Source organism: Ambystoma mexicanum, chromosome 1q (assembly GCF_040938575.1).
Source record: "Ambystoma mexicanum isolate Mex_15411 chromosome 1q, UKY_AmexF1_1, whole genome shotgun sequence".
NCBI classification, from domain to species: domain Eukaryota; kingdom Metazoa; phylum Chordata; class Amphibia; order Caudata; family Ambystomatidae; genus Ambystoma; species Ambystoma mexicanum.
In genome coordinates this window covers 1,105,670,683-1,105,694,549 of record NC_090922.1, presented here as the reverse complement: position 1 = coordinate 1,105,694,549, position 23,867 = coordinate 1,105,670,683, and the positions used below count along the sequence as shown (strand labels likewise).

The following is a 23,867-nucleotide window of genomic DNA, read 5'->3' as shown; positions in this document are numbered from 1 at the left end:
TTATATGAGAATCAGCTGTTGGATTCCATGGCAAATTCAAATTTCCCAAACATGTTTTTAGAGTTTATTATTGATTCGACCGTGGGAAAGTGTTTGGCAGGGGGGCATAAATTAGGTGAAGATGTAAAAAAATATATATGTTCCAGTGAAATGAAGACTCTAAAATATGGAATTGAAGAAAATACTTAAAAATGTGTGCAGATACCACCATCAGCCATAGCAGAACAATTGATCCAGATTATAGAATATTTATTTATGACCAGAAAATTGGGTTAAATAAGTCTCTTCTTTTAACCGATTTTCTGTTATCCAAAACAAATCAAGTTCATGTTGTACAATCATGTAATGAATTGTAACAGCTGAGTGCACATTTCAGAGCATGCAATTTAAAACATGCAATTTAAAATGATATTGGGGAGAAGGTTGTTAGCGATAGGTGGATGCACGCAATGGAAATCCTATTTGGAGAAAGAACCTGATGGTATTTGCTTGGGTGTGATCCTAGGATGTATTGAAGATGGGCTAGGGAAAGTGCCAAAGCACATGGGTGGCAAGATGAAATAATTAAAACGCCTTCCAGTCATCACATTTTTGGGATATAGTCTGTCTCCCTGAAGGACCGAGGGGATGACCAGGCTCGAATCTCTTGCTTCTGCGCCATAGGAAGTCGAGCTACACCTCTGATGCCCAACAAGGCAAAAACCGTTATGATGATGCTTGTGTTTTCGTGCAAAGGGGACATGGCCTAGCAGTCCAGACTAGTCTTGTTTCATTGGTTGTAACGATACCGATCTGCATATGGCTAGCCCCCTTCAGCAGGCACGCAGACGAGCTAAATAAGAAAAGTGTGGAAGGTTACCCAGAGCAGTACCAGTGTTTTGGTATAATTGAAAACCTTCCACACATCAGTTAATGGTTAAAGCACATGGCGGCAGCAAAAGGGGTGGACTACAACACTTGAAACAAAAACATTTGAGGCACTTACCATGTATTTAACAGCACATAACAGGTAAAATACAAGAAAAAAGCCCTCAATTAAACTGGCCAGGGAAAATACATAAGCAAATTGATGGAAACGATGTATAAACCCCCCAGTTCCGCCCCACCCTCCGGTGATGGCCGCCTCCCAAGCACCCCACCCAAAAAGCTACCAATTTTCCCCAATTTATAATTATCCCAAACTACTCGCTGAATTGACTGACCATGTCAGTTAACCAATATGTTATCCACATAGTGAAGTAATTCATTTTTCCTTGCTCTCAACAAACAGAGAAATTACTAAATTAGTTTTCAGTGGGATGAACAAGCTAAACTTAATTCCAAGAGTGTGTAACACCCTGCCCCACTACCCATGGCCAACCCCACCCCCTTACTCACCTTAATTTTAAACCCCCCCAAAGCTCAACCTCTCCTTACTTAACATAACTGCCACTTTGCTTTCTCCCACCTCCCCAGAGCAATAAACTTTCATATTCGAGCTTTGTCCTTTCTCAGTTCTTACTATCACATGTCAACTTAATTCCGATTCAAACGGTTGCCAGTGACAGCATCTGGTCCCATCCACTTCAGGTGAGGGGTGCTGGTTCACTGTCTTCTTGCTTATTTCCACTAGTGGTAAAAGGCTCCATTGTCTGGTCTAATCCTAACGGGTACAATCCAAAGATGGTGGCTGGGTGACCTTCAACCCCTAAACCCCCAAACCCTCCAAAAGTTTTGACCTTTACTTTCTTTCCCACGCTTACTGCGCATGTCCTTAAACCAGCATTAACACTGCAAATAGGATTCAAGGGATGTCCTGATTTAAACGTCCATGGCAATTCAAAAAGTGCGGATAGTACAAATAGAGCTCAACCTGAAAACGGACATCCGCTTGGTATTCATGAAACAGAGATCAGTGCTGTGAAACATCCAGTAACTTTCCCTGTTTCATTCACTGCCTCACTTGTTTATGTATGTATGTGGCAATAAAGCCTGGTTTTGCCACACGCCGACATTTCCCCGCTGTGTTGTGGCACTCTGAATTGATTGTTTGTATTCCTCCTTATCCTTGGCAACATAGTCATTGGCCATGACAAAAAAGGGAAAATTGGCAACCTTTTCTTAGAGCAGTAATGCTTTGAGATATCGGTGCCCTCTCACACATGCACCTACAAATCTGAACTGAGTTTACAGAAATGGTACAGTGTATATCAAAGATGATCTAAAAATGTTATTTGACATAGAAGAGGGAGAAGTGCGACAGGGAGCAAGTGGTTTATAGACTACTGGTGTAGATCCAGGGATCGAAATGACTTGGAGCTATTTGGCTTCTGCTTGTAGTCTGTATAGTCTTGCTTATCTTGACACCAACAGGTACTAGAAGCTACCTTTGCCTGTGAGGTAATCTGGTGCCATAATAATATAACAACTATGTATGTTTCAGAATGTAAATACATGGCTTTTAGATGTTTCCTAATGGCCTTTTAATGTATACATAATGGACACATTATACCTTGCATCTCTTTTGGAGGTTAAATTTGTGCCACGCGATCTACTAACTCCCTGTTCTTCACAGGCAGCACATGCTTACACAGTGATGTTTGATAGCCAAGAGTTGCTTTAAGCTCCTGTTCATCAAATCTTTAATTTGATCTATGAGAAAGAAAGGGACGGTGCAATAAAGACCGGGGTGGGTAAGTGGTTACTTTAGGAAAAAAAGGACCTTACACAGAACTATAAAGGGGCGACTGTGCAGTGCCAAAAGTAATTTGTGAAAAGTATAATCAAGCGGGATCGACCACAAATAGTATTTGTGTAGTAGAACAAATGGAGAATTATAGGCTCAAAATGTTAATAAGTTATGGAGAGGCAAAGTTATTAATGTACTAAGGGACTACGTTGCAGTCTCAGTAAAACTTAAAGCCAGCAAAGGAAAAATTATTAGGGTAGATTTAGGATGAAAATTGTTTTTTTTAAAAGAAAAGACTGATGGATTGACGATAGACTTTAGGGGAGTTCGTTTTCAGGCTACCAGAGTAAGAAATAGGAGCAAATTAGTCAACCTTGAATATTGGTTTATGTTCTGAAGTTTTCCCAAAGTCTATCTTCTTGCGAACAGAGGGCGTAATGAAATTAAAACAACTCAAGTCTTTGCCACGTCGAATAATACTACAGCAGTAGGGCCAAAATATGACTAGTTATTCAGCTGCAGGTAAATCAGTGTTAAACTGACAGTAATTGTTTGTTGGAAATCAAGCTCAATTGACCTGGGTGTGTCTATCTGGTTACCATTGCGGTAAGCATGTTAACAAGGATTTATGCAAATGCCTCATCTCCCTTTTGAGCACAAGATTCAATCGTTTGGAGGAGCAATCTTGGGAAGCTGTGCTTCTTTGGAATGTCTGCAATTATTGCCTGCCTGGAAAACTGGGGTTAACACACTGCACTGATGTGGCAGCATATTTACCCTTCTCTATATTACAGTAGGCCTATTCTATGCCTCCACCTCACCCTGCGTACATGACCGGGCTGGCAGATTCCTGCAAGCCACAAACACGTTGCATCCACTGGCAGCCATTTCCTCAGGCTATGCCAATACCATTTAAAGAATGGAACGATTAGCTAACTTGTTTCCCCCCAACATATGCTGACTATACCGCAAGGCTTGTTATGATCTAGGTTCCGGAGAGGACAGGAGTTTGTTCCTGTTATGATAAATGCTACCTGGGCCCATGCCAGTATGATTTTGTATTACTAATAGGGCTATATATGATGCTACTCTGAGCCTAGATGCCAGAGCACCTTCTGGCAATCTGTGTGTTTTCCAAGCCTCATCTGACTTTTGTCTACTCTGTTATCTTGTGCATAATTAGATGCCCGTTTATCCATCAGCTTGGATCCTGTGTGGATTGTTCCTGTCTGATCTTCCATGTCAGCGTCTGGCCCCACTTCCAGGCTACAACACCACTTTCCAAAAGAGCCTATAAGCATACATGTTTCCCCACACATAATCCAGCCTTTCCACCTCCCCTGCTACCACTTGGCTATCCTAATCTTCCTATCCTGAAAACTTAAGGTCCTTTCTGTTTTCACCTCCAACCTTTTGGACCTTTGAAACATGCAAGGCGCTCTCAGGCACTTTGGGCCAACGCTTAACAAAATTTCAATAAAATAAATGCAATACAATCTTCCCCAAAATACTGAAATTGTTTTGGGAGATGAGGACAAATCTAATTCCCAATTGCTTTAAGAAGGGCATTCAGTAATCTACCTACGCCGTGGCACTCCCTTTTTCCTAGCTGCCATTAGTTTATATTTATTGGAATACCATTATATTGCTTTTTTCTGCTGCACTCATTAAGGAACCAGTGGATGTAAGACCTGTGGTGTCCAGGTTTTCTAAATATCCACTTTGGTTTTAAGTTGCACAGGATCTCCATGGTCTGTTCTTCACACAACTAGTTCTTAACTTACATTCATTCAGCTGAGATTGCATTGTAATGCCCTTGAAAAAGAAATTGGCTGTTTATAGGAGATTATTCTAGTCATAAATTGGCTTTCTTTGTGTCCTATGCTTTGTCACGCAGTACAAATGTGGTTACACCCTTTCAATGTGCCTGGTCTTGTACCTTTTAATTTGTTTGGATTTTAAAGCCAAAGAGGGTTTTGGTCCTTTCCATCCTGCCGTTCCTCTCCCCGTGGTGCAGCACCACCTTTTACACTACTATTCCATATTCCAAAACTATATATACTGCATCAAAAAGGATATTACCACCTTGTGCATTGTACCTCTTTCTAGGCCGTCCTAAAATTATGCAGGTGAATCCATGTCAAGGAGGAAGAAAACATTCTTACGCTTTTATTTTGGGGAGCACACGACAAACGCAAAGCGATAGAAAACAAAAAAATAAGGGACACATTAGATCGAGCAATAAATCAAAATCAGACTGTTTGCAACTACTGTCCAGGTGTACCAGAAAGTTCATCAATGTGCACAAGTGTGATGCCATTTTACTATCCTCAATTGATTAACGACATGGGCTCGCGTGACAAATAATTTGAAGGGTCCCTGTTGGCTTGGGTAGTGTAATAATACATGCCACCCGATTGTGCTCGACAATGCTTCTTTCCAGGGCATTATTATAAACTTTTTATGCAATACGCAATTCTGTCGTAAGTTAATCTGGCCCAGGGTTTTCCAAGAGTTTAATAGCATTGTCGCACTATAATTTCCACCCTGGTTATCTCCTCATCAAGCGCTTTGCAGTTTTTCAACAGTGAATTATTGTATGTTTACCATGTCTAAGTTGGTCTGTACCTAGTCTTTCATATTGACAGCTTTTGTGCATTTAATGTTTTATATTTTTCCCTAATTGTTTCTTCTTCCTCGTCTGTATACCTTGATACCTTGCATGTTTTCGATAGTCAATGTGCATACTGCATTTCTCCTGTCCCATTAGCCACGCTAGTGTTCTGCCCTGCTCTCGCCCTCTCCATACCTCCTGGCACAACATTCTATTGACATGTTTCACCTCCTGTGATTCTATGCTTGAAGCTTGAAGTGCATATCTGGGCTAAATAGATCTTAACGATTTTAATACATACATGCTTTCTGCTTCCTTTAGTTTATTCCCAACTTAGATCATTTCCACACTTGCCATTTTTTTACAGTCCAACCTCAACTGATAAACAGATTACTCTCACATATAGTTAGATGATTCACATTCTATGTCCATTCTCTGTCCTATTTCTCTAGAAAACACCTTTATCTCTTTGTCCATTGATGTCTCAAATAATACATCACCTATTGCCTCTGCTTTGAATTTCCATTTGTAAACTCTGTGCTGTCCTGGCGCAGGTTCGTGCTGAAAATGATCAGACTGTGGTCAAACAACGTTCTGGGCAGAATCCTAGTCTTGCATTTTACCTAGCAGTGATGCTGATGTAAGAAAGTAGGTAATTCCAGAGGGGGAGTCATGGACTCAAGAGTAAAATGTATATTTCCTCTCACTGGTATGTAAAGGTTTTCAGGAATCCATTTGTGCATAAATATGACATTGCTTTCAATATGCAACCCTTTGGTTTATCTGATCCAATGTTATCTGATGATTTGTCTGATGCATCAGTCACCACGTTGAAGTCTCTCCATCTAATCAACATGAATCTAGAGCACCATGTCCCAGGTCGAACAGGCTCTGATAAATGTCTCACAATCCATAAACACCCCTTTGACCTTCAACCACCTGCCCTACCGATAATCTTCATTGGTGATCAATTTTAAACTCACTAATTTGTGAATTAAGACTATCAACCCTCTTGAGCAGTGAATTTAGGGTTCTAGCCACAAGATAGAAAGAAGGGCTGGTGCAGGAGCAGGTGAATTTTCAATATTCTATGGAAAAGAAGCAGGTTATTTGTCGCCTGCAAGGGACCACAGAGGGAGTTGCATACTTTAGATGCCAGAACTTCACGGTCTCTGGCAAGGTCCCCAGATTGCTTAAAACTATGCGTAAGCGAGCAGTTTCGAGTAGTGGATTTTTAAGGCCGTGCCGCCAGACGCCACTTGGATCAATGTTTCAAATAAAGAGGTGTAGACCCTTATGGTGCTCTGTGCACGATGTTAGTATTTTGAATGTAATTGTGCACTTGATAGTGAAGGTAAGTCCCTCTATGCGCACATTCCAGAATAAAGACAACCCGCTAGGGAAATAGGCCAGGAGATAGCGTTGCAAGGGTAACCAGGTTTAATAGTACATAATACAAATATCAGCAAAGGACTGATATGTTACAAACATAGGCTTAAAAACCCAAAACGCGTCATACATAGGGTACGCAATGGGTGTTACTGATTGGAGGCACCCTATACATGAGCCTGCTCCATAGGGGATGCCAGGCAGTAATTAGTTGGTTCTTTCCCATCGATCAGGATCCACGTGGATGAGCTGGGCTCATCCTCGCAGTGAAGGTTGGGTCACATACTAAGACATTGTTTCTATCTAAGCTAAACACGCAAAGCCTGAATATTAACTCATTGTCGCAGGCAGTTGGGTGGCATGAGAAATGGTGCCAAGGAAAAGGAGGATAGAATACAGTCATACTGACCCACACATTCAGGGTTTCATAGGTGAAAGATATTAAATATTTGCAACACTGACGGCATGAGGGAGAAGTGGACTTCCGTGGGAATAGAGCTCTTGCGGAGCCAGTGTATTTTACAGAAATTGGGCCTTGTGAGCCAGGAAGTGAACAGCTTAAGCCTGTCGCTTATCCCTTCTGGCCCAATACAAAATGGAGTCGAGGGCTTTGGGCTTTTCTAGTGCCATACATCTACTTCTAAATGCTGCATGGCTGATACATCTTGACCAATAATGTAGATTGCTCCCCCCTTGTATATCACCTTATATGGTGTTCATCTTACTTGGAAGCGCCTAGGGGGGAGGGATAGGCTAATTCCCATCCCAACATTCCCCCCTTTCGTTAATTCTACAGTAACAAATTCACCCCCCCATATTTCTGCTCATTCGCACGCCTCTGCTTTGTCCCATGCAGGTGTTCCTTTTTTGGGCATCAATGCCCTGCATACACTTCTTAAACTTACCCTATGCTGCGCATACTGTTCAGGCATGCAGGTCGTTATATGCATCCCCTAACCCCTGCTAAATCTACCAATACTTCTTTGTAATTGTCAGGGTCCAGGGGAGGTACAATGGTTGTGTGGTACAAAGTGTCCACCTCGTCACCAAGAGGGAGGGAGGCCATGTGGTATTTGGAGCCACCATTGTGCTCATTTTGTATTTCTATTTCTTGTATATCACAAGGTACTTTATTATTAGTTTTCCCAATAGTCATCACCATCATTGCACTATTAGGCACTGCTTTGGTACAACACCGGAGACCCAATTGGCATGTGCAGAAGATCACCAGGATCACCAGGATAACCACGATGATGGGGACCAGCATCTTTACCAATGGTCCGATTCATGATGGGACCGAGCTGAAGGCCATGGTGAACCAGTCTTCTTCCTTCCCCAGCTTTTTTTCATTTTCACCCCTAGTACATGTACGATGACGTATAGTGTCCTATTTTCAGCATCTTCTGAAGGTACGAATGTGCAACATGAACTCCTGATCTTTTTGGAAACACCACCTTGCATTGCTGTCAGGCGGTCCAACACGTACCTATTTTGCATAGTCATTAGTCTCCGGGCCCTTATATCCACTCCTATGACATTGACCCCTGTTCGGTATCGTTTGCTAGGTGGATCGGTTCCCACCAAACTATCTGGAGCCATTTTGCATTTGTTTGTGTCTGGATGCTGGGTAAGTGTGGGCCGAAGTAGCTGAGCTAAGTGAAAAGTATTGGTCAAGGCCAATGGGGAAAAAGCAAAGCGCATGTGCCGCATATGCTGTGAGCTGTAAAGCCCTATTGCTCAGTTAAGTCAATGAAGGGCAAGAAAATGCAGTGAAACAACATATTTGTTGTGCGGTTGCACAAGAATGCACGTATTGGTGAAGGCCAGTGGGGCACAGCAAAACGCGTGAGCCGCATATGCTGTGAGCCATGTAGAGTCCTGTTGCTGAATTAAGTCAATGGAAAGCATGGCAAAGCCTCGGTGTCATTCCTGTACTGAACACTTGACACTTTGTACATTGGACCACCATTTGTGTCAGGTGTTCCTGTATATTCGGAATTAACCAATCTTCCAGAAGGTCTGCGGCAATGTGCTGTTTAGAGCTGTGAGATGGAAAATGTAACTCTTCAAATGCGGTGTACAGTAATTCAACAGGCATCGCTAATTTCCCGTTGCCTGCTCTCTCCACAAGAGATCTGTATGGTGATTGGGTGCACCCATGCGTAAACCATGGGTCCTGTTCTTCCACGGGTGCCCTGGGTTGCAGTTTGATCATTTTTGCTATAGGGAGGGGCTGTGTATGCACCTGTGGTTTGGGCTGTACTGGATAATGCTAGAACATATTCTGCTAACATAGGTATTGGGAGGTATGCCCCTGCCGCCTTTGCTGCCACATCGGCGACTGCATTGCCCAATGATATTTCGTCTGTGTTTTGGGTGTGTGCTACGCATTTAACGACCACCAACACAGAAGGTTCTGCGATGGCGGTCATCAATGCGTTCAGTAAATCATGTGTTGCACTGCAGAGCCATCCGCTCTTCTGAACCCCCTTATTCTATATTAGGACAGTACTGCATACACGTTGTGGTGACGTAGGCAGAGTCCAAATAGATGGTCACACAACACCCTTTTGAAGTCTGTAGGGCTTCTATGAGTGCGACAAGTTATGCTGACTGTGTGTCATAATGCCTGGGTTATGTTTTTATTTTTTTATGCTTAGGGTCTCATATTCCCCCGCTTCTAATCGCACAACTGCTGCCCCAACATGTTTTTCACCTGTATCCTGGTTAGTGGATGCTGACCCATCAACAAAAAGTACCTCTCCTTCTAAGGGGCTGTCTTTGACTTTGGGGATGTCGTCACCTTCCCCTTCATATGTTGCACAATCGTGTTGTTGCATGTCCTCAGCCTTGCATGGCTCTGTGAGAAATGTGTCAGGATTTACTGTTCTACACCGCACCACATGGATTTGGGGGTTGGGCAGTATTATTTTGTATGCAGATGCTCTGTGTGGTGAGGGGGGATTTTGATCGATCTAATATTGCAAACATTGAGTGTTAAGCGTACAACATTACTGAGCACACCATAACAATGGTGGAACTCTTTTCAATGGCAAAAGCTGCAGCAGCAAGAGCTTGTTCTCAAGCGAACTGTCTCTGCGTGACAGAATCGAGCGTGTCGCTGTAGTAAGCCAGAGGCTTGTGGCCCACAGAACTCTTCTGTGTAAGCACCGCTGTTATGTTAGAAGGGTGCTGTTTGAGTGGGTAAAGAGGTAACATTCCTGTGTAGTCGGGGGTGGCTAGGACAGGAGCTGTAGAAATCACTTCTGTTAGATCACTAAAACTGCTTATCTCTGTTGTCCTCTGAATTTCCTCTGTGCCTCCATGAGACCTTGGAGGAGCGGCCTGGTATATGCCGCGTAATCTAAAATCATGCCCTACAATAGTTACAGAGCTCCAAGAACTTTTGCATGTCTTTCACTGTTGTTGGTTTTGGAGTGGCATGCACCGCAGATGCTCTGTGTGGAATTATTCTCTTTCCATCTTTGGAGATGAGTTGCCCTAAGTAGAACACCTCTAACAAACAATACTAGAGTTTTTTCTTATCCACCATGTACCCTTCCGTTGCCAGCAGCTGCAGTAGTGCAGTTGAATCCCTTTGGCTCTGTTCGCTGTCGCTGCAGACCAGTAGGTCGTCTATGTATTGAATAATCGTGCTGTGCACCTGTATGTTGCCTAGATCTTCATGCAGTATTCTATTGAAAATACTGGGGCTTTCACAGCACCCCTGTTGCAAGCGACCATGTTCATAGCTCTTCCGTCCCATGGTGAATGCTGTAAGATAATGAGTCTGGGTCAAGGGGCACTGAGAAGAATGCATTCTTCAAGTCTACTATGGTGAAATTGGTGGCCTGTTTGGGAATGCTGCGCAAAATAGATGCCATGTTAGGGACAAGTGGAAACTCTTTCTGTACAATGTTGTTAAGGGGTCTCAAATCCTGAATCATTCTCCAACTGCTCCATGTTGCTTTTTTGATCTGATAGCCGTATTTCATGGTGAGGTAGAAGGCACTATAATCCTTTGCTGTAATAGGGCCTGCAACGTTTTTTTAATTCCCTCCTTTGCTTTTCTAGACAGGGGGTATTGTTTGACACTTGGGAGTATTGCTTCTGGTTTAAGTGTTATCTTCATTGGTGTTACTTCCCTTAACATACCCATGGGGTATCCTTTTACAATGGTGTAGTCCACAAGTGTGGTGGAATGTGTACTGTAAATCACTTTCACAGAAGAAGGGTGGCCCACTAACGATGGCTAAATGCAGACTCTGCACTTTTCTGTACTGTACCATTATGTCACATGGTATACAAATTACTGGGATCATTTCTCCATCATTATTGTCCTCTTCAAAAAGGTCCTAGTCTGTCAGTTCTCGCAGAGGTGCATTGGGGTCAATACACAGCACTGTGCGCCATTGGCACCCATGGGGGTCAGTTCCTAGTACTACAATCTTTCTAGCAGACACGAGCAAACCCTCTAGGTCTCATGACAAGATTGTGCCGGCAACCACTACTTGGAGTGCTACAGATCGGAAAGCTAAATCTGCAGGTACTCTCCATTCTTTCGTGGTAATCTGGGGGACAGCTCGGGCCAGGACTTTAATGCCATAAACAAACATGTCTGGGTTCACAGGTATTCCCCTCACTACAATTTCACTCTCCACAGCATGTATCACTAGCATTGCTTGGAGGGAGCTCATGTCAGGGGTGGCGCAGACAATCCTCCTGTCTGTGAAAGATATTGTCATGTTCAGTTTTGCTAAGCAGATCCCTTGCCATTAAGTTGACTGGGGAGCTGTGAGTAGAGGAAGGGTGCTCGTAGAACCTTCCCTCCTATTCTGATGTCTAAATCTTGTGTGTATGAAATAATTACAGCTTCAGAGAATCCCTGCGTGTCGAGAGTTTTACCTGATAGCGGGAAGTTACTTTCACTTGTGGATGACTTATCCGCTCCCGAGTCCACCATGAATATGAATTGCTTATTTCCTATCTCTGCCCCCACCAGTGATTCCTCTTCTGGGCGTAAGGTCATTGACAGTACTGGACACGCAAGTGCTCTCTGTGGGCTGTCCTAGTCAGGGTAGGTGCCTGTTCCCGGGAACGAGAAGGGGTTTCCCCCTACCACTGTGGCCCCCTGATAAGGGGCTGCTGCTCCATTCAGTGCAGTGGCAAAGGGTTGTCTGTTTCCCCCGGCCTGTTGGTTGGGGCGGGTTGGTATAGCTGCTTTGTCTGCTGCTGTTGTGGTGGCTGGTAAGGGCCAAGGATTTGGGGAGGCAACTGAGTGTATGCCTGATGTATTTCGTATGGGATCATTGACGTCTCCTGTGGGCTCCTTGGGTGGGGACATCCATATATTTGTTGATTATAACTGTAATTTCCTCCCTGTCTGCTGCAACATTCTCTTGAAGTGCCCCCAGCTCCCGCATGGACCAGCATTGCCCTGGCCCACCACCCCTTGGTTCCTGTCCACCGAATTCCTCTCCTCTCGGTCTTTGGAACCCACCTCGTCCTCGTTGCGGCCCTCCTTGCCACTGGGTCCCTGAAAAAATGTTGGTTTCCTCCCCACTGTCCTTGTCCGTTGTCTGCCCATACTGCTGCCATCCTTGCTTGTGTCGCAAGGGAGGCACACCCTTCCTCTCCCATCTGTTATGCGGGCGGTACTGCTGATACCGCTGCTACTTTCACTAGTTAATTTTTAACTAGTTTTACTTTCTCCGCCTGTCTTCTCTGAAGTTTCCTTTTCGCGCTCTTTGATCCTTTTACAATGGTGCACTATGATGCTTTGAATCTCAGACCAACCCTTTTCTTCCACCCCAGCTATCTTATTCAGTGCCTTCTACACCTCCTTAGGCAATCCCCTTTTTACAATAAAATAAAGATGTTGATTGATCCCAGGGGCTGCCTTTTCTGCTGTCCACATCTCTTGAACCCTAAGAATGTACTGAGCAGTGTCTTCCACGCCCCCCATTGTCCACTGCATTATCAATTGTAAATCAGAGGTGTCCGGGCACATCCACCGTAGTGCAACCCAGACCTGTGCTCTGATTTATTAAACGATGCCCCATGTTGGGGGTGGTTACTTCGTGTTAATCCTGGGTACCCCGCTTTGACCCACACTCTCTCTGCCTGGTCTTGCACTGCTGCTACCAACAAGCTCTTGATGACCCCACTGCGAGGGGCACCCCTGCAGTGTGCTGTTCAAAAGCATACATTTATTTCCCTGCACCCGCAGCGAGTTGGGGGAGGGCATTGGGGTGATTGTTTTTGTCCATTTGTGCCCAGGGAACTTAATGGGGTCGTCCTGCACCTTTATGAATTAAGGGCATTTGTAATTTTGTTCTTCCTTTCCCACTTTTCACAACACTTCACTTTTTCTTTACCAGTGCTATTCTCCCAAACCATTCCTGTAACCTCCCGTCCCACAGGCTTTCTACTCTTGGTGTGGTCATGGGTGCTTGCCCGGCCCTCTCGCTCTGCTCCTTCATCTGTATCATCAAAATCACTCCAATACTTCTCATCCCCTCGCCGGGACCCGACATTCTCATATCCCAGGCTGCCCGTCTCCCCCTCCCGCTCTATGTGCCCTGCCCTTACGGGGCATTGTCAATCCTGCGCAGGAAGTCACCAGAGTTCCACTCATCCCCAGGCGGTTGGGGAGGGGTCCCTGGGGGCAACATCGGCACCTCTGTCGCTCACGCTGTTTCACAAGCTGCTTTTAACCTAGCTAATTCTGGACATGTAATGGCCAGTGCCACTTCAAGGGCTCTCGCGCTCACCCCTGTGTGTGGAAACTTTAGGGGGGAGCACTATACGGTGGGGACGGGCTGGGACCGGCCAAAATCGTTCCTCCAGACACATAGGTTGGATTAGTGTACCCTTCGGCTGGTCGCGTAGCAAGTGGATAAATCGCCTTCTTTTCTCCACCTTCCCACTCTACAATGTACTTGTTTTCCCCATTGTCTGGTGTCGCCCCATCCCCTTCAGGTAGAGGTCCAATATCTTCCTTCTATTCTGTCTTGGTCTCCCTTTATAGCTGGCAGTCAAATATGTGGACATATGGTCTTAGGCACACCTATAAAAGGACCCCCCCACCCCATCTGGTCAGGAGTGGGGCATTCCTTCTCCTTCAGTATCCATCACCCATTGGTTGTGGTACTTTTTTGATTTTGTCACTGTACAGGGGGAGTGCTTTAGATTTGTGGTCTAGGGGTGTGTCCGTCCCCATGGCTATGGTCAGTCGATGTGGCGTATCGGAAATGCGTCGGTACAGTTGTCCCACCATTATCCCACAAGTACAATTCATCCAGAACCACCTATATGATTGTCATGGTACGATCAGTCAATACTGTCCAAAATGTTCATAGCAACAGCATATTTATCACCTTTTTCCCGCTAGAGCATCTTCAGTCACCCTCTACACACCCCCCCTGATGCATTCATCCACTGACTCCACACACGCCCCTCCTGGTCCTCTTCCGTATATGGGAAAAATGCACAAATAAAGGCTAAAATAACAAGCTAAAATAACTGCTACTTTTCCCGAGCCCTCTAATTATATAGAGCTCCTAAATGTCCTCTTATGTTCTAGTTCCGTACTGGTCGGGACAGTGCACTGTGGCTGCCGCCTTCTCCCCCTCACTCGGGGAGGCTCCCTTACTACTTTTTCCTTATTCGTACTATATCTCAAAATGAAATTAAACAAAATGGCCATAAAAACTACTATACTTTCACTCCCATCCACCGTGTGTTGACCCCTTTCATAACGCTCTATACCCCCTCCCAAACATTGTTATTCCTTGCAGGCTATACTCGCGTGTTGACGTTCTTCTGTAAGCCTCTCCCTGAGGCTGTAACCCGCTTTGACGAGCAGGCAGGAATTCTGCAAAGACTGCACTCGCAAAGGCCACTCCTGCATACACGTTTAGGGGACAGGTCCCCTTAGGTGGGTACAACCCTTCAGGAGAGGCTGCCTGGATACCTCTGTAAGTACGGGAGCGATGGAATCACGTCATAGGGGTCACCAAATGAAGGGAAATGCGCCTATGTGCACACTCCAGAATTAAGACAACCCGCTAGGGAAATAGGCCAGGAGATAGCGTTGCAGATGTATAAAAGGTTTAATTGTACAGAATACAAATATAAGCGAAGGGCTCTGCTGCTCGAGAGTGCTCTAACTCTCTTACAAACATGGGCTTAGAAACCCAAAACGCGTCATACATAGGGTACACAATGGGTGTTACTGATTGGAGGCACCCTACACATGAGCCTGCTCCATAGGGGATGCCAGGCAGTAATTGGTTGGTTATTTCCTGTCAATCAGGATCAACGCGGGTCATCTGGGCTCCTCCTCGCAGTGAAGTTCGGGTCACATATTAAGACATTGTTTCTATCTAAGCTAAACACGCTAAGCCTGAATAACGCATTGTGGCAGGCACCTGGGCGGCACGGGAAGTAGTGCCAAGGAAAAGGGAGGATAGAATACAGTCATGCTCACCCACACATTCAGGGTTTCGTTGATACCGCAGTTCCCGCACTCAAGGTCTCCACCCTGGGGTTTGAGCTTTAATTTATCCCCCCTGGTACCTCGTGTTACAAGGGGTATGTGTTGTTGCTTGTAAGAAATACAGCCGCGCATGCTTTGATCTCCTGCGGACACTTGATGAGGGTTGCAAGGCCTAAATTAGTGTTTTAAAATTGATTAGTAAAATTTGCTGAATAATTTTATTTTTATTAGCAATTCAACATATATGAGTAGCAAATGTGCATATGCCTTTTTCCAGCATGGCCTGCACAATACATGTGGCCCCTGTGCACCAATATAGGGCCTGGGATATTTGTCTCCATGCTAGAGCTATGATGAATGGATGCCTCAGTAGGACATAATAGGAACACTGCTGTCCTAGCAAAATCAACATGGCTTCCCACTAGAACCTTGCAAATATGTAATATCCCCTAAGCTATCGGCAGAGCATTTAAATTGAATACTCCTTATTAAGGATAGCACACTAGTGTATTCATTTTTTCTGATAAGTGTTCTCTTCACATTTCCTTCATTTATTATGCAATAGCAAGCAGCATGATTGTGTCGAGCATGGACTACAAGAAGGTGACCTTATCATACAGTACTTTCTGTTGTGTTCTATGTCTTGAATGTACATTTCCAAAACGTAAAGTATATTTATTTGCATCCTGGAACTTGTAGTTTTCCATTAAAAAAATTGAATCGGAAAGTAGAACACACTTCGTCTTCAAGTTTTTCTGTATGAATTTACATTGTCACATTGGGTTATGATTTTTTTTCTATTTTTTAAGTCATTGCTACAAACTATTCTTGAAAACCAAACAGCTATTTCTAACTAGAGCTGGGACGATATGCAGTTATGCCTAGGTTGCACATTACTCTCCAATCCTGGCTTCATAAATTAACTAAATTGTGTGATCCTGGGCAAATTGTTTTATTTCACTGTGCATTTCCTGCCAAAATTGGAAATTCCCCACATCCCTTCCGCTGACTTTTGTACACTATACGAAAAAACCTCCCTCAAGGTACTGCTTCATTTATAATAATGGCTGTGAAATTTGATGTATTACACATCAGTTATTTGCCTCTTGTCTTAATTGTTGCAACTTCTTGTACTGAATTTACCATGATCCCCCTGAGTGTCAAATACTACCTGTGATGTCACTGTCTTTATCACTTCTTGTGATGTCAATAACTATGCAATTTAGGGGAGTCTACATGTGTTTTGTTTTTGTTGCACAGTGCCATGCTAGTCCTAAACCTGCCCTCAATGGAGGGCAAACATCTACATGCTAATTGCCTATTAAGTTTCCCCAGAAAGCTTTAACATACATTAAAAGTCTTCTATCGTGCATTTATTTTGATGTATTCATTAACTTGGCATGTGCAACCATTGCAGCATCACCTACCTCGAGCAGTGTAGACCTTCGTAGAAAAGCAACAAAGGAGCAAAAGTTTAATGAAAGGGAAAAATGCAAGGAATAGAGCAGAGAGAAAAGACAGTTAAAAGACGGGCCAATTCATTTAGTCCCATCCTGCAAGCAACACCCCTCAATATTTATTTAGGGCTATTTTTGCTTACAAGGAAGTACCAGAAACACTGACGGGCTCCCACACTCTGATCTCCAGTTTCCATCTGTGAGCGTTTGGGTTTGCCAGTAGCCTGAGACTCTGCTTTTCCATGTGCTGCCCTAGAGCTGGGTGACTGAAATAACAAAACACACTTATCTTTTCTGAAATCATGTTGCAGTTAGAGCGACATGATTTACAAAATGAAAAGCAATTAATCATTTTTGCATCGTGAATTGTGATACTGCTTAATTTATGCCTTGGGGTTGAGACCTGGGGGTCGCGTGCATGTCATTGAATGCAAAGGTGCGGGGGTCGAGTCAGTGGTGTGAGGCTGGCACCAGCCTGGCTGGGTGGGGGGTGAGAGTCCTACTGGCAGTTTAGTGGAGATGGATGGACGCAGCGCGGAGCCTGGTGTTGTCTCACGCTCTTGTAGGGCGCATACCGGCGAAAGATACTAAATATTCGCAACACTGAAGGAACGAGGGGGAAGTGGCTTCCGTGGCAATTGAGCTCTTGCAGAGCCAGTGTAATATACAGAAATTGGGCCTTGTGAGCCAGGAACGTGAACAGCACAAGCCTGCAGCTTATCCCTTCCGGGTCTAATACAAAATGGAGTCGAGGGCTATGGGCTTTTCTAGTGCCATGCACCTACTTCTAAGCACTGCAGGGCTGTATACGTTGCCCGATGATGCAGATTGCTCCTCCCTTGTATGTTATATCACCTCATACAGTGTTCACCTTACCCGGAAGCGCCTAGGGGGTGGGATATCCATATTCCATCCCAATAATAGGCAACCAGTGTAATTTAAGGCGAATAGGGGAGAGATGACAGACTTTAAGAGTATTTATAACAATCGAGGCCACCATGTACTGAAGAGCTGCAAAAGATAGCTTTAGGACTCAGTCACACCAGCATACATGGAGTCACAGTAGTCGAGCCTAGAGCCCAAAATAGCTTGTGCAAACATGCCGAATGTTGTTTCCATAAGAATTTGACAGAGTAACATTGAATAGTGAGTATTCTTTCAAACTTGGTCAACCGAGTAGATTTCTAAGGATTTAGTAAGAATGGTTGGTGGAGCAACAAGAAGGATCTCTGTTTTGTTTTGGATTAGACACAACCAGATCTGCACCATCCAACGTTCTATGCAGCTGAAAACAGATTTAATGCACTTTAAGTTGGAAGGATGCTCTTCATCTAGGTGACAAAGAATCTGTGTCAACGTCATAAATTTGGAAGACTGTCCTAACATTAGTAAGTCATGTAAAGGTTTAATTTACATATTTAAAAGAATTTGAGAATAGACAAGCACTGTGAGATGCTATACAAGAGATTCAAATCTAATTTTATTGATTTTCTCCCAAGATGGTTGATTGCGTACAAAAAGGCAGAACCATTTTACTGAGTGTTTAGAGGCTAATGCCACTTCACCAAAGCATTTGCTGCCCTATTAAAATATTCAGAGTTGAATCTGGAGATCATGGGGCATAACAAAGGCTGGACAGGGATCACTAGGGTAGTTTGAGGGCTTAGGATATATCTTGCAGTCTCAGCTAAGGAGGTAAAGGATAACATGATTCATTTTAAAAAGAAACCGACTTTGTGTCGGTACCAACAAGAAGATTGATTACCCCTAACTCGGAGGACTCCATTGAGGAGAAGATCCGAGTCAGAATGGGGACAATTTAATCCTTCAAAAAAAGATTGCATTTTGTTTGGCTATAGGCAAAGTCAGCTTGGGTTTCCCAGATTTGTACATGATCTATAAAATTATTGAAAACTCAAAAAAATTCCTTGGACGAATTAGCAGCATTATGGATTGATTGGACAAAGAAACATTTCTTTGCTTCTGTGATTGCCGGTCTGGCTAATTTAAGACTTCAGTTGTTTATGCTGTTTGGATTTCTTTTCCATCTTCCATCCATCTTCATTCTCGTATTGCCCAAATGATTCACCTTTAATAGACCTAGATTTTACGGGGTGGGAGGCATAGAATTGATGACTGAGATATTTGCATTATATTATTATTAGGGTATTTATTGAGCACGAACTGAGCTTTGAAAAAAAATGTCTGCTTCACAATCAAAGGGGAAGAACATGGTGAGGGAAGCAGAGAAACAAGTGAGCAGGGAGCGGGGAGGGTGTGTAATTTGGTAGCAAGGGATCTACAAGCAATCGGGGGAAGAAACCGTATGACACACATTACCCAGTGTCAGGTATGGTGGGGATTGAAGGGGGTGTGCACCTGGGTGTTAGGAAGAAGACAATATTTGAAGAGGAGAGTCTTGACCTCCTTCTGGAACTGTAGAAGCAACGGGATGCGTCTGATGTTGACGGGGAGGTAGTTCCAGAGTCTTGGGAGGGTAGAAGGAGAAAGCCCGTCTTCTGGCTCTTTCCTTTCTGCACTGGCAGAGTTCAAGCCTGCACATGTTCATAATTCTGGTGGATCGTAGGCATCTGGTTTTGCAGAGTTTCTCAGTGGGGTAGCTTGGGAACTTCAGTATGACAGCCGTGTAGATGATGCAAAAGTATTTAAATATGATATGGATGAGGGTCAGTGATGTGAATGAATTTGCAGAGTCCTCAATGAGTTATGCTGCATCATGCAGGACACATCTCTGGGATATCAGAGTAGTCGCCAGAAGGCCTTCTAAAAGGCATTGCCACCATCCAGGTAGGAGAGGACCAAGGCTTGGACCACGGATCTGAAGTTGAATTATGGGCTTGATTTTCCTAAGGATAGGAAGCTGATACCAAGCCATTTGTGTCTTTCTTGCTATGTGCTATTTGAAGGAGATGTGTCTGTTGATGTCAGACCAAAGAGACTTGGTGCAGGTGACCAGCTGGGATGTGAAGCTCTCGAGGTTCATAGCAGAGAGGCAGGTCTAGATGTCAGGGTGTTTGGTGGTGTTGGTCAGAAGTAGAAATTCAGTCTTGGATGAGTTGAGTTTCAAGAAAGCACTAGAAATTTATGAATGGATCAATGTGAGGCAGGCCTTGAGCCTGTGGATGTCTTCGATCAAGGATATCTGGAGGTAGAGATGCGCGTCATCTGTCTAATGGTGGCTGTTGTGTGGAGCGAGAAGTGTTCCGAGCGGTTACATGTAAATATTGTAGATCACGAGGAGAGGATGGATTCTTGCGGGACTCCACATGTGATGGGTCGAGTTGGTGATCTGGAGGAATCCATTTGTACAAATTATAGCTAGCTTCAATGTAATCCAGGCTGGACTGATAGTTCAAAAGGTCATCAATGGTTTGAAAGTGAGGGCCCAAGTAATTGCATGAAAGGTGATGTTTCTCCCTGTAACAAGTTGTCCTTAATTCCGGCACAGGGGTAGTCGGTAAGAGATGGGGTAAAACAAAAAGTACAGCTGCATGGTCTGACCAATTCATGGGCATAACAGAAGAATACAAATACTTAGTATTCCAGGTCATCACCCAGTCAAGGGTAGATCTTCGTGTAGGAGAGGTTTGTAAGAAATGATCTCTTAACTGATCAGGGGGTATTATGTAGAAGAGAAGCCTGGGTATCCCTGAAATCATTAACATCAACAATTCAGTCTCCTAATATCAGTAAGGAAGATTACATTTTCATCAAAGAAAGAACAATTTCCAAAATATTTTGTTAAAATAGAGTCCACAAACGTGGAAACGACACACACATTTAGCGGTATAGACAAGCCATTTCCATAAATTCCACTAAACACTTCACAACCAGGAATATTTCAATTGGGTTATTGTTTTGTCTTCCTGTTTTCTCACTAATTTAAACATATGTATGCTTTTGGGATTCCCCTCTGCGCTTAAGGCTGGACAGCAATGTGGAACACAAGAATTGATTCACCCTTCATGTCAATTCCGAAATTGACCTGTCTTGCGTGTCAATTATCACAATTAAATATTACCACAGCAAAATGCAGATAGAAATAAAGCAGGAATACATCACTGTTAGCTTTTCTCTAACATTCTTCATCTCTACCAAGTCTTCACTGAAAACCACAAGGATAGGAGAGAGAGTCTCTCACGAACAGGAACAGGCTGAAGGAAACACGTCTGCTTCAGTCAGCCCAGCCAGAGTTCAAAGTGAAAATCACAATCCACTATTTTTCAGGAGATGTTCACCGTCAGTAGAACCCCACAGCAGTGTGGCCGTTGCAGCTACTGAACTCCACTGAATTTGTAAATAATCTCTGGTTTCTCATGAGAATAGCGACAGACCTTGCTCTCGACTGCTAAAAGAATGCAAAACAAGCTTTGTCTGAACACATAAATAAGCTGTCTTTCCATGGCTCCAGCAAATGCACATTATGCTTAGAAATGTGATTCTCTTTAAGCCTGAAATCTACTGTTCACTGGTGTTCCCAGAATGCCTTTCATCTTGACTTCATATTGGAATCAAAGATAATACATTTTTAAATGCATTACAGTTATGAAACAAAACACAATCCTTTTTAATAGATGAACTTGTAGGTACCTCTACCTTTTCCACATTTTCTGTAACTGGTTCAAATGATCTTTTTGTCTGTGAGGGTGGTGGATATGGCCTGCCCTGAATGATTCTTAAGCCAGGTTTCCTTTATAGCAAGACAGTCAAAATTAGGCTCAACGATAAAATAATTGATTTCCAATGAGTGGCCTGGAATAGAGCGTGTGTTAATTAAGGCCCAACAGCCTGTTCTGTAGTCCTCTTATGTTCCAGCACTTTTAGGTCACCCTTGCCTTAGCAAATCCAATTCTGTGACATTTGGTCTTTGGCGTTGAGTGCTATACCTGAACTGTTCACACTTCGTGCCCAGAGGGCCCTGTTCCCAATCATCGACATCACAATGCAGCTGGGCCATTCACTACGCATCTGTGCGTTTACATTCATTATGCCGTTTCTTCAATTGTCCCCTGCATTGTGACATTCAGATGGCCTACATATGACTCATATCGTCTGCTATGCATATCAACCTGATAACACTGTGTATCTACAGAGTTACTTTATCACTTCATCCTGCCTATCAATATATGGTAGCGTGGCGGTCACCGCACTATAGTAGAGTATCAAGTTCCGTAGGAAACCTAAAAGTTGAATTGCTAATGACCTTTGATTTGCATGACTAATTTGGCTAATATTCTGCAGTCAAATTTTTTTTCAGGCCCATCCCCCATGCCCCAGAGACTGGACATTTTGGGAAAGATATGGTAAAACTTGAGTTATTTCAGTCATTTTCCCCTGTCAGAAACCTGAAGGTGTCTCACCCACTGGTTCCTGGGGATCTGTCATCCAGGTGGCCAAGACACGACCATCGTTTTTGGATCCAGTTTCTGGGGGTTGACCAGTGCGGGAGGATCACTTGGGTGAGGGGTCTTCGGGGAATGGGACGCCGGATGGTGAGATGCAGTATCACCTTCCTTGTAACACCTTTGCCCCATCCTACCAGGTAGGATATTTATGAACTCCACCCCCCACCCCTCAACACAAACACTTTCTCACAGACAACCTGATATAAGGGATAACAGACTTACACCCGAGCCGTGTACCTGACATGTCCCAATACTATGGTCGGGTGAGGTCAGGCAATTACCGACAATCACACACACACCTGACTTCCATGACACTTCTCCACACGGATAAAAGGTGGAGCACACTCTGAGCAAGTCAAAACACACGAGGAAACATCAGTTCCAAGATGACAGTTTAACACGATGAGAAAGACGGCGAAACAGAAGTGGATCACAAGGAGGGAAGTGCCCTTGACCATTTCAACAAGAAACTGTCACTATCACGAAACCTCAAGAATAGAAATCGTAAGACCAGGAAACCAGGCTGAAGAATCCTGCATTGTGTGTCGGAGGTACCCAGGGCCCGCCCGCATTGATAATCCATACAGGGAGAGTCGCCAGCTACTATGGTACTGTTCTTGGCTCTACGAACAAAGCAATGTCTCAGCGAAATCAAAACAGCCGGTGAGTGTTTGTTGAAGCCAAAGTTGCGAGTGGCAACATTGTATGGCAGGCGGTGGAACGAATATTGTTTGAAACGCGTGTGATAACCAACCCAGGTAAAGTGGAGTTACAGATGAGTGATTGACCTTTGGAACTAAGATACAATACCTTTGACAGAGTGGTCCAGCACCAGGTGGGTGCTCATTCGAAGGTCTCTGTAAGGTATCCAGCCGAGAGATGGTGAAAGAGAAGTAAAGAATTGGGAATCAAAGTGGTCCTGCGACGGGTCAAGCAAAATCCTGTGCACAATCGAAAGCTTTCGATGTTGATACAGTAAAGAACGTTGATGGTAACATAGATAAGTTTGTCCGAGCCCGACGGAGGGAGATCAATTGAAAAGCTTTCAGTTGAAAGTAAGTTTGTGTTAAAGTAAATAGATTGGCCCGATCCCAGCGGCAGGAGACTGATTGAAGATCTTGTGTCAAAGTGGAGGGGGATCCACGGCGAACAGTGAAGCACCCGAGAAATTGTATACTCAAAAACCCTGAGACTATAGTGCTAAAGTGGATCTGAGCCTGGGAGATGGGGATCCGAAGTGAATAGTGAAATTCCTAAGAAATGTGTGTATATGCAAAATACTGAAAGGAAAGGAACTCTGTTATTTGTTGCATCAGGCCCTCTGAAAGAAGAGACTTTGAATGGCAAAGAAACTTAAGCATAGAAGGCAATGTTGTTGAAGTTTTGAACTGCACCCTCGTGCTAGAAAAGCCATAAGACTGTTCTAAGCTCGAGTGCGCAGCCTTGTCACTTGCTGAACACGTTGGGAAGGGAAACCTATGGCTTGAATATCCTGACATATAATTTCTTGAACACCTTTTTTTCTATAACATTGTTTCCCACATTATTTGTACTCAGAGGTAAGGATTGGCAATAGGTTTATTAGTATAGACCCTTTTATTTTGATAAGACACCACTAGGACTGCGTTATTATTATTTGATGGTCGTAGCTTGTTCCCATCTTTAAATTTAGGATTAGATAGTTGTTTTTGAAACCCGATTGAAGTTCAATGAACACCCTTGAACTGTGGTCACTTGTGTCTATCTTACTGTTGATATCAAAGGATAAAGGAGGCATCCCGGATGACACTTAACAACAAAAAGTTGTAAGTAT

General features: G+C 43.9%; 1 protein-coding gene across 7 annotated transcripts in view; it reads left to right on the top strand.

Moving 5' to 3' along the window:
• Positions 1–23,867, top strand: part of DIPK1A (divergent protein kinase domain 1A) — an 844,817-nt gene that overhangs the window by 515,716 nt on the left and 305,234 nt on the right. The gene's annotated exons all lie outside the window — the stretch shown is intronic.